Consider the following 12,099-nt stretch of genomic DNA (forward strand, 5'->3'; position numbering starts at 1 on the left):
ACACAAATGTCCCCAGAGTGCCAGATATACATTGCCTCACAGTGCCAGATACAAAAATGCCCCCACTGTGTCAGATATACATTGCCCCCGAGTGCCAGATACACAAATGCCCCCACTGTGTCACATATACATTGCCCCCCAGCGCCAGATACAGAAATGCCCCCACAGTGCCAGATATGCCCCCAGTGCCAGATACACATGTCCCCGCATTGCCAGATATGCCCCCAGTGTCAGATACAGATATGCCCCCAGTGCCAGATACACATGTCCCAGCATTGCCAGATATGCCCCCAGTGCCAGATACAGATATGCCCCCAGTGCCAGATACACATGTCCCGCATTGCCATATATGCCCCCAGTGTCAGATACAGATATGCCCCCAGTGCCAGATACACATGTCCCCCCAGTGCCAGATATGCCCCCATTGCCAGATACAGAAATGCCCCCCAGTGCCAGATATTCCCCCAGTGCCAGATATAGATATGCCCCCAGTGCCAGATATGCCCCCAGTGCCAGATACAGAAATACCCCCAGTGCCAGATACAAAGATGCCCCCAGTGCCAGATATGCCCCCAGTGCCAGGTACACATGCCCCCCCTCCCCCCTTCTCCTGCTGCTTACCTCGCTGCTGCTTCCTGTGTGTGAGGGGAGCAGAGCACAGCGTGCTCCTCTCCTGCCCCTCAGTGTCTACCTTCAATTAGGCACTGATCCATGAGCCAATCAAAGCTTGTGGTCCGGCAGCCAATCAGGAGCCTTGGCTGCCGGTCCGCGAGCTCTGATTGGCTCACGGGCCGGCGCCGAATTGAAGGAAAACACTGAGGGGCAGGAAAGGCGCACGCTGCGCTCTCCTCCCCTCATGCAGCAGCGGCGCTGGTGAGCAGCAGCAGGGGAGGGAGGGAGCGGCCCGGTGGCGTGGGTACAACGTACCCACGGCTAAATTCTTAAGGGTACGCCGTACCCACGTGTACCCACCCACTTGCAGCGCTGGGCTGGCCATGTCTCACGGGGGAATAGCCATGAGTCAAAGAGCGTGCCTAGAGTCACAGGCAGTGGCCTCACAGCACTCCCCATTTAAGCAAGTGCTTATGTTGCACTTTCTGAGATGGACACATTTTTAAGGCCAGTTTAAGGGCCACAGAGGGCCTGGGTCTGAAAATGATCAAAGGTGTATTATGAGAAGCAGAGGAGGTGTGACCGGTGATGTGTGGGTGTGGCCAATGCCATGTGGGTGTGACCAGTGTTGTGTGGCTGTGGATATTGTCAAGTGGGTGTGGCAAGTGCCATGTGGGCGTGTACACCCCCTACACTAATAGCACTACTGTGGAAAACTGAAATATAATTTCTAACACTTATCATTTATGGCCATCCGTGTGGCCAGCTAGGCGGCTGGTCATTGTCATGCTGTCATGACGATGGGCCTACGTTTATATGGAGGCCTGGAGCTGTAGCTCCATCCAGCCCATTGTTAATCTGTCTGCATCTACGGCCAGCTCAGTTAGCACGGCAAGAAAAAAAAAAATCTGAGTATACAGTAGTTTCTACTTGCGATCTAGATGTAATTTCTCTTTAGTGCTATTTACTTATTAGCAGTTACTTATACAGTGCCAGAATATTCCATTGTGCTTTGCAATTGAAAAACAGCAATAAAACAAGACTGGGTAATAACAGACAGGCAAAAAGGTAAGAGGGCCCTGCTCGCAAGATCATACTCTGTAAAAACTCTATATGAGCCGCTGTATTTGTAAATTCAGCAGTTCAAAATGTAATGAATCATTTATCTTTAAATAGAACAGGCACAAAGATGGTGTCAGTTTTTTCGGTTCTGGGTGAGGAACAAACACAGTTTGTGAACCAAAATGATTGGGGGAATCCAGCGCAGAACACTTGAGGCCTAATTCTACCAGGGAAAGGTGTGAGATTTTGCAGTTAATTGCAGAACAAGGTCAATATTCCATGGAACAGTTTTGAAAAATTCATCCGAAAGATCCAATAAAATCTTAACTATTTGTCAGTCTTTGCCAGTAACTAACACACTATCTTACAGCATACTTGCTTACGCTCCCGGAAGTTGCGGGAGACATCCCAACGCCGGAATCCCGACAACTGGGATCCTGAACGAGGAGGCACCGCAGAGCTGCAGAGGTAAGCCCATTGCGGGGTGGGGTGGGGAAGGGGGGTGTTAGGGTTAGGCTGTATCCCGGGGTGTTAGGGTTATGCTGTCATACAGTCACTGTCATATACAGTATGGGAGCATGGGAAGTGAATGCCTGTAGCATAAATGTTAGCCTACAGTACTCGGAGTCTACTTTTATAATCCCTGCTGCTGCCACTGACAACGTGACAGTGCACCGTGGCCACAACAAAATGGGCTACACCAAAATGTCCGTCACAACTAGAGATGAGCGGGATCGGTTCGCCGAGAACCGAACCCTACCGAACTCCACGTGTCAAACACGGTTCCGAGCCCGGCTCGGTTATTCCCGTCTGACTCAGAAAACCCGAACGAGGCAAAACGTCATCATCCCGCTGTCGGATTCTCGCGGGATTCGGATTCCATATAAAGAGCCGCGCGTCGCCACCATTTTCACTCGGGCATTGTAGAGAGTACAGAGAGGACGTAGCTACGTTCTCTCAGTGTCAGTTCTCGGTATCAGTGCTCAGTATCAGTGCTCATTGTCTTGTGCTGCATCGTGCTGCTCAGAAATACTAATACTAGTACAGTGTCTTGTGCTGCATCTTGCTGCTGTAGGGTGCTGTGGTAGTAGTGTCCTGTGACTGTGCATTGGTCATCATCATTCCAGTCACAGTAGTATCTGGGGGGTGACAATTCCAGAGTGCTTTGCTCATTGTCTTGTGCTGCATTGTGGTGCTCAGTAATACTACATTACTAATACTAGTACAGTGTCTTGTGCTGCATCGTGCTGCTCAGTGTCAGTTCTCAGTAGTATCATCAGTGCTCAGTATCACTGCTCATCGTCTTGTGCTGCATCGTGCTGCTCAGTAATACATTACTAATACTAGTACAGTGTCTTGTGCTGCATCTTGCTGCTGTAGGGTGCTGTGGTAGTAGTGTCCTGTGACTGTAAATCGGTCATCATCATTCCAGTCACAGTGGTATCTGGGGGGTGACAATTCCAGAGTGCTTTTGTGCTGCTCACTAATACTAGTACAGTGTCTTGTGCTGAATCGTGCTGCTCAGTGTCAGTTCTCTCAGTAGTATCATCTCATCCGTGCTCAGTATCACTGCTCAGTAGTATCATCACTGCTCAGTATCACTGGCCAGTGCTCAGTGTCTTGTGCTGCTCAGTGTCAGTTCTCAGTAGTATCATCAGTGCTCAGTATCACTGCTCAGTAGTATCATCATCAGTGCTCAGTATCACTGGTCAGTGCTCAGTGTCTTGTGCTGCTCAGTGTCAGTTCTCAGTAGTATCATCAGTGCTCAGTATCACTGCTCAGTAGTATCATCAGTGCTCAGTATCACTGGTCAGTGCTCAGTGTCTTGTGCTGCATCGTGCTGCTCAGTGTCAGTTCTCAGTAGTATCAGCGCTCAGTATCACTGCTCAGTAGTATCATCAGTGCTCAGTATCACTGGTCAGTGCTCAGTGTCTTGTGCTGCATCGTCCTGCTCAGTGTCAGTTCTCAGTATCACTGCTCTGTAGTATCATCAGTGCTCAGTAGCACTGCTCAGTAGTATCATCAGTGCTCAGTATCAGTGCTCAGTAGTATCATCAGTGCTCAGTATCACTGGTCAGTACTCAGTGTCTTGTGCTGAATCGTGCTGCTCAGTGTCAGTTCCAAGGAGAGTCCAAATGTGTCGGCGGGTGCGATGCCTGACCTTCCCAACACTGGACGGGAAGAGATGGCTCCTTCCACCATTTGCACGCCCTCTGCAAGTGCTGGAAGGAGCACCCGCAGTCCAGTTCCTGATAGTCAAATTGAAGATGTCACTGTTGAAGTACACCAGGATGAGGATATGGGTGTTGCTGGCGCTGAGGAGGAAATTGACGATGAGGATTCTGATGGTGAGGTGGTTTGTTTAAGTCAGGCACCCGGGGAGACAGTTGTTGTCCGTGGGATGAATATGGCCATTGACATGCCTGGTCAAAATACCAAAAAAATCACCTCTTTGGTGTGGAATTATTTCAACAGAAATGCGGACAACAGGTGTCAAGCCGTGTGTTGCCATTGTCAATCTGTAATAAGTAGGGGTAAGGACGTTAACCACCTAGGAACATCCTCCCTTATACGTCACCTGGAGCGCATTCATCAGAAGTCATTGGCAAGTTCAAAAACTTTGGGTAACAGTGGAAGCAGTCCACTGACCACTAAATCCCTTCCTCTTGTAACCAAGCTCCTGCAAACCACCCCACCAACTCCCTCAGTGTCAATTTCCTCCTTAGACAGGAACGCCAATAGTCCTGCAGGCCATGTCACTGGCAAGTCTGACGAGTCCTCTCCTGCCTGGGATTCCTCCGATGGATCCTTGAGTGGAACGCCTACTGCTGCTGTTGCTGCTGGCGCTGCTGTTGTTGCTGCTGGGAGTCGATGGTCATCCCAGAGGGGAAGTCGGAAGACCACTTGTACTACTTCCAGTAAGCAATTGACTGTCCAACAGTCCTTTGTGAGGAAGATGAAATATCACAGCAGTCATCCTGTTGCAAAGCGGATAACTGAGGCCTTGACAGCTATGTTGGTGTTAGACGTGCATCCGGTATCCACCGTTAGTTCACAGGGACTTAGAGAATTGCTTGAGGTATTGTGTCCCTGGTACAAAATCCCATCTAGGTTCCACTTCAGTAGGCAGGCGATACCGAGAATGTACAAGGACGTCAGAAAAAGTGTCCTCAGTGTCCTAAAAAATGCAGTTGTACCCACTGTCCACTTAACCACGCACATGTGGACAAGTGGAGCAGGGCAGACTAAGGACTATATGACTGTGACAGCCCACTGGGTAGATATATTGCCTCCCGCAGCAACAACAGCGGCGGCACCAGTAGCAGCATCTCGCAAACTCGTTCCTAGGCAGGCTACGCTTTGTATCACCGCTTTCCGTAAGAGGCACACCGCTGACAACCTGTTACGGAAACTGAGGGACATCATCGCACATTGGCTTACCCCACTTAGACTCTCCTGGGGATTTGTGATATCGGACAACGCCACCAATATTGTGCGTGCATTACATGTGGGCAAATTCCAGCACGTCCCATGTTTTACACATACAATTAATTTGGTGGTGCATAATTTTTGGAGGCGTGCAGGAGATGCTGTTGGTGGCCCGAAAAATTGCGGGCCACTATCGGCATTCAGCCACCGCGTGCCGAAGACTGGAGCGCCAGCAAACACTCCTGAACCTGCCCTGCCATCACCTGAAGCAAGAGGTGGTAACGAGGTGGAATTCAACCCTCTATATGCTTCAGAGGATGGAGGAGCAGCAAAAGGCCATTCAAGCCTATATATCCGCCTACGATATAGGCAAAGGAGAGGGAATGCACCTGACTCAAGCGCAGTGGAGAATGATTTCCGTGTTGTGCAAGGTTCTCTCCCTTTGAACTTGCCACACGTGAAGTCAGTTCAGACACTGCCAGCCTAAGTCAGGTCATTCCCCTCATCAGGCTTTTGCAGAAGCAGCTGGAGAGATTGAAGGAGGAGCTAAAACGGAGCGATTCCGCTAGGCATGCGGGACTTGTGGATGGAGCCCTTCATTCGCTTAACCAGGATTCACGGGTGGTCAATCTGTTGAAATCAGAGCACTACATTTTGGCCACCGTGCTCGATCCTAGGTTTAAAGCCTACGTTGTATCTCTCTTTCCGGCAGACACAAGTCTGCAGATGTTCAAAGACCTGCTGGTTAGACAATTGTCAAGTCAAGTGGAACGTGACCCGTCAACAGCTCCTCCTTCATTTTCTACCACAACTGGAGCTGCTAGGAAAAGGATAACATTTCCAAACCCACCCACTGGCGGTGATGCAGGGCAGTCAGGAGCAAGTGCTGACATCTGGTCCGGACTGAAGGACCTGCCAACGATTACTGACATGTCGTCTACTGTCACTGCATATGATTCTGTCGCCATTGAACGAATGGTGGAGGATTATATGGGTGACAGCATCACTGTAGGCATGTCAGACAGTCCGTATGTATACTGGCAGGAAAAAGAGGCAATTTGGAGGCCCTTGCACAAACTGGCTTTATTTTACCTAAGTTGCCCCCCCTCCAGTGTGTACTCCGAAAGAGTGTTTAGTGCAGCCGGTCACCTTGTCAGTGATCGGCGTAGAAGGTTACTTCCAATAAATGTGGAGAAGATGATGTTCATCAAAATGAATGATAAATTCCTCCGTGGAGACATTTACCAGCAATTGCCTCCAGAAAGTACACAGGGACCTGTGATGGTGGATTCCAGTGGGGACGAATTAATAATCTGTGATGAGGAGGAGGATCTACACCCTGAAAGGGGTGAGGAATCTGAGGGTGAGGATGACATTCTCCCTCTGTAGAGCCAGTTTGTGCAAGGAGAGATGAATTGCTTCTTTTTTGGTGGGGTGATTAATTTCTTCTTTTTTAGTGGGGGCCCAAACAAACCAATCATTTCAGCCACAGTCGTGTGGCAGACCCTGTTGCTGAAATGATTGGTTTGTTAAAGTGTGCATGTCCTGTTTATACAATATAAGGGTGGGTGGGAGGTCCCGAGGACAATTCCATCTTGCACCTCTTTTTTTATTTATTATTTGCACCATGTGCTTTTTGGGGACTATTTTTTTAAGTGCCATCCTGTCTGACACTGCAGTGCCACTCCTAAATGGGCCAGGTGTTTGTGCCGCCCACTTAGGTCGCTTAGCTTAGTCATCCAGCGACCTCGGTGTAAATTTTAGGACTAAAAATAATATTGTGAGGTGTGAGGTGTTCAGAATAGACTGGAAATGAGTGGAAATTATTGTTATTGAGGTTAATAATACTATAGGATCATAATTAACCTCAAATTCTATGATTTTAGCTGTTTTTGAGGGTTTTTTTTTAAATCACCCGAATCCAAAACACATCCGAATCCAAAACCCAAAAGGGTGGTTTTGCCAAAACGCGTCCGAATCCAAAACCAAAACACGAAAAATGCCTCCTGCACATCTCTAGTCACAACCAGACGATTGTAGAATATGCATCTACCATGAAGCCTATGGGCCAAGGTGAGGAGACAGTAGGAAGAGGCGCAAGAAATGAGATTGCACAAGGTCAAGTGTCTTAAAAGCGACCTGGGAGAGACACCAGGATCCCAAGTGTGAGTGGTTCCTATTATTTTCCCTGTGTCTCCCCTCAGTTCACAACATGGCTGCGCCACTACTCACAGCCCCGAGCATTCTGCTCTCGCTTAACGTCAGACGTGTTTACACCATCAGGAAAACTGTCTAGAATGTCCTAAGCACTAATGTGTATGAGTCGAGATAGGCACTTTCATCCTACAATGACATCACTACTACAGTGCATTGAAGCGGTGACGCTGCCTTTGTATTTACAGTATATAATCAATTGACACATTATAGGGCGAAGGAAGGGCAGCTAAGAAAAGGCTTTTGTGTTTCTAACAATATAAACAGGCATAAGTAAAAACATGGCCTTTCAGGCTTTTGTCGCGCTAAGCAAGTAAGCTGTGCTTTGAGTTTTTTCTGAAATAACATCTTATATAATGTGTATGTCACAGAGCATTGCTGAATAGAAAGCATTGTGATAAGAAAGCATTGTAGTGTACTCCACACCTACTGTATAATAATCACACACCCGTCTATAGGACAGCGTCCCTTTCTGTGCAACATCTCACCGTCCCGATAATGGCGCTATTATCATTATTATCAATAGGCAGCCTACAAAGGGTATTACACATAATAATGGTACATACACACGTAGTAAGCTTCATGTATAATGCACATTCACATTCACACACATTTCTCACTGATTCCCACAGCCCCATTTCATATGTATAACTCACTGTTATCCCAGTATATCCCAGCCATATGTGTCCCAGTATATCCCAGCCATTGTCCCAGTATATCCCAGCCATATGTGTCCCAGTATATCCCAGCCATATGTGTCCCAGTATATCCCAGCCATGTGTCCCAGTATATCCCATAATCCCGCTATAACATAACGTGTTTTTCGTTTTTAACGAAACAATTAAAAGTTATATTTTAAATCTCTGTGCACCGAAGACAGATCCTTTTCTCTCTCTTTTTTTCCTTTATCTTGGACATGATTTGGAAAGGCACATACCTGTCTATATAAGGTCCCACCCTTGACAGTGCATGTCTGAGCACAAACCAAGCATGAAGTCAAAGGAATTGTCCGTAGACCTCCGAGACAAGATTGTCTCGAGGCACAAATCTGGGGAAGGGTACAGAAAAATATCTGCTGCTTTGAAGGTCCCAATGAGCACAGTGGCCTCCATAATCCGTAAATGTAAGAAGTTCGGAACCACCAGGACTCTTCCGTCTAAACTGAGTAATCGAGGGAGAAGGGCCCTAGTCAGGGAGGTGACCAAGAACCCGATGGTCACTCTGTCAGAGGTACAGCATTCCTCTGTGGAGAGAGGAAAACCTTCCAGAAGGACAATCATCTCTGCAGCAATCCACCAATCAGGCCTATATGGTAGAGTGGCCTGACGGAAGCCACTCCTTAGCCAAAAGCACATGGCAGCCTGCCTGGAGTTTGCCAAAATGCACCTGAAGGACTCTCAGACCATGAGAAACAAAATTCTCTGGTCTGATAAGGGAATGGCGAGAATGCCAGGCATGTTTTGAGGAAACCAGGCATCGCTCATCACCAGGCCAATACCATCCCTACAGTGAAGCATGGTGGTGGCAGCATTATACTGTGGGGATGTTTTTCAGCAGCAGGAACTGGGAGACTAGTCAGGATAGAGGGAAAGATGAATGCAGCAATGTACAGAGACATCCTGGATGAAAACCTGCTCCAGAGCGCTCTTGACCTCAGACTGGGGCAACGGTTCATCTTTCAGCAGAACAATGACCCTAAGCACACAGCCAAGATATCGAAGGAGTGGGTTCAGGTCAGGACAGTATATCCCAGCCATATGTGTCCCACGACACCCATAGAGGGTGAATAAATTAGTGTGCCTGCAAGCGGCTGCGTTGCACTCGCCCCCCTGTCGGGATTGTGCCGGTCGGGATCCTGGTGTCGGTATTCCGTCTGGCGGGATCTCGTACTGATTCCGTGTCCCAGTATATCCCAGCCATGTGTCCCAGTATATCCCAGCCATGTGTCCAGTATATCCCAGCCTTATGTGTCCCAGTATATCCCAGCCATATGTGTCCCAGTATATACCAGCCAGTGTCCCAGTATATCCCAGCCATATGTGTCCCAGTATATCCCAGCCATATGTGTCCCAGTATATCCCAGCCAGTGTCCCAGTATATCCCAGCCAGTGTCCCATGTGTCCCAGTACATCCCAGCCATATGTGTCCCAGTATATCCCAGCAATATGTGTCCCAGTATATCCCAGGCATATGTGTCCCAGTATATCCCAGCCAGTGTCCCAGTATATCCTAGCCAGTGTCCTCAGTATATCCCAGCCATATGTGTCCCAGAATATCCCAGCCAGTGTCCCAGTATATCCCAGCCAGTGTCCCAGTATATCCTAGCCAGTGTCCCAGTATATCCCAGCCATATGTGTCCCAGTATATCCCAGCCAGTGTCCCAGTATATCCTAGCCATGTGTCCCAGTATATATCAGCCATATGTGTCCCAGTATATCCCAGCCAGTGTCCCAGTATATCCCAGCCAGTGTCCCAGTATATCCCAGGCACAGGGGTTAAAGTGAGCCGGAACGGGCCGGAACTGCGTTCCGTCAGTTCCACCAGGAGACGGAACGCAGTTCCGCCTCCCCCGGCTCACCTAACCCGATGTCCCGGGCGGCGCTGCAGGGAGATGCCAGGCGCCCGCTGAGATCGCGTTACCAGCGGGCGCCCGTCTCCCTCTCCGCAGCGGCAGCCGGAGGCAGGAGCTCAGTACTGAGCTCCGGCTTCCGGCTCTGTCAGTGCGCGCTATGGGAGAGACGTCATGACGTCTCTCTCATAGTGCAGAGGAGCGGGCGGCGAGAGAGGACTGCGGCGGGAGCGGGCCGGGCTTGGTAAGTATAGTGCTTCCCCCCCCCTCCCTCCCTCCTATATGTGTACCACAGGCGTTTCTACTGGGGGCCTTTACTAATGGGGCAAACTACAGAGGGGCAAACTACTGGGGGGCTCTAGTACTGGGGGCAAACTACTGGGGGCCTTTACTACTGGGGCAAACTACAGAGGGGCAAACTACTGGGGGGCTCTAGTACTGGGGGCAAACTACTGGGGGGCTTTACTGCTGGGGCAAACTACAAGGGGCAAACTACTGGGGGGCTCTAGTACTGGGGGCAAACTACTGGGGGCCTTTACTACTGGGGCAAACTACAGAGGGGCAAACTACTGGGGGGCTCTAGTACTGGGGGCAAACTACTGGGGGGCTTTACTGCTGGGGCAAACTACAAGGGGCAAAGTACTGGGGGGCTCTAGTACTGGGGGCAAACTACTGGGGGGCTTTACTGCTGGGGCAAACTACAAGGGGCAAAGTACTGGGGGCATTACTACAAGGGGGCAAGCTACAAAGGGGCAAACTACTGGCAGCATTACTACTGGGGGCTAAACTACAAGGGGGCATAATTACAGGAGCTAAACTACTGGGGGTATAACTACAAGGGGGCAAACTACTGGGGACATTACTAACTTTGGCAAACTACATGGGGGCTAAACTACAGGGGCTAAACAACTGGGGGCACAACTGCAGGGGGCATTACCACTGGGGGCTAAACTACATGGGGCAAACTACATGAGGGCAAAACTACTGGGGGCATTACCACTCAGAGGCTAAACTAAAGGGGGGGGGGGAGTAAATTGCTGGGGTCATAACTGCAGGGGCATTACCAGTATGGGCATGACTACTGGGGCTAAACTACAGGGGCTAAACGACTAGGGGCAATACTACACAGGGGCATTACCATTAAGGGCATTACTGATGGGGTGCACAGCTAATGAGGGCATTGTAAAGGGGGCACTTCATAAGGGGCACTACTGTTGGGGGCATTGCATAAGGGGCACTACTACTGTGGGCATTGTATAAGGGGTGCTACTGCTGGGGGCATTACTGTATGGGCCGACAAAGAAGCTGCGTTCCCGGTCCGCCCTCCGTCGCTCCGCCCCTACCATCGCCGCCGCACTGGAAGCCCAGGTTCCAGACTCCCAGCTGCAGCGGATCTGGGACCAGGCCGGCTTTATTATCCCTGCCACTGCATCGAGCTTCTGTGACCGCGGCACTACTAGTTCAAATCTGTCGCTGATTGGCTGCCGGTCCGCAGCAGTTTTGAAATATTAGCGCCGTGGTCACAGGAGCTCGATGCGGCGGCAGGGATAATAAAGCCAGCCTGGTTCCAGATCCACTGCAGCCGCCCTCAGCCTCTTCTGCCGCCCCGCCCTCGGACCTCTGCGCACCCACAGCCTCCTCCTCCGCACTATCTCCGAGGCCCACAGCCTCCTCCACGTCACGCCTACCACAGCCTACTCATCCACAGCACCGCAGACCACGGCCGCTGCTAAACAGGTAATCTAACCTGCTGCCTTTCTGTCTCCCTAGTCCCTACTGTATTCCCCTGCTGTCACTTTCCATGTCCCTGCTGTCACTTTCCATGTCCCTGCTGTCACTCTCCCTGTCACTCTGTCACTCTATAATGTGAATTTCGGCTCATTCTCTGTGCTATAATGTGAATTTTGGCTCATTCTGTGTGCTATAATGTGAATTTCGGCTCATACCGTGTGCTATAATGTGAATTTCGGCTCATACTGTGTGGTGTAATGTGAATTTCGGCTCATACTGTGTGGTGTAATGTGAATTTCGGCTCATACCGTGTGGTGTAATGTGAATTTGGCTCATACTGTGTGTTGTAATGTGAATTTGGCTCATACTGTGTGGTGTAATATGAATGTGGCTCATACTGTGTGGTATAAATGTGAATTTCGGCTCATACTGTGAGCTATAATGTGAAAGGGGTCCTACTATTGTGGTGCATAATGTGTATA

This window comes from Pseudophryne corroboree, chromosome 2, assembly GCF_028390025.1.
Source record: "Pseudophryne corroboree isolate aPseCor3 chromosome 2, aPseCor3.hap2, whole genome shotgun sequence".
Classification (NCBI taxonomy): Eukaryota; Metazoa; Chordata; class Amphibia; order Anura; family Myobatrachidae; genus Pseudophryne; species Pseudophryne corroboree.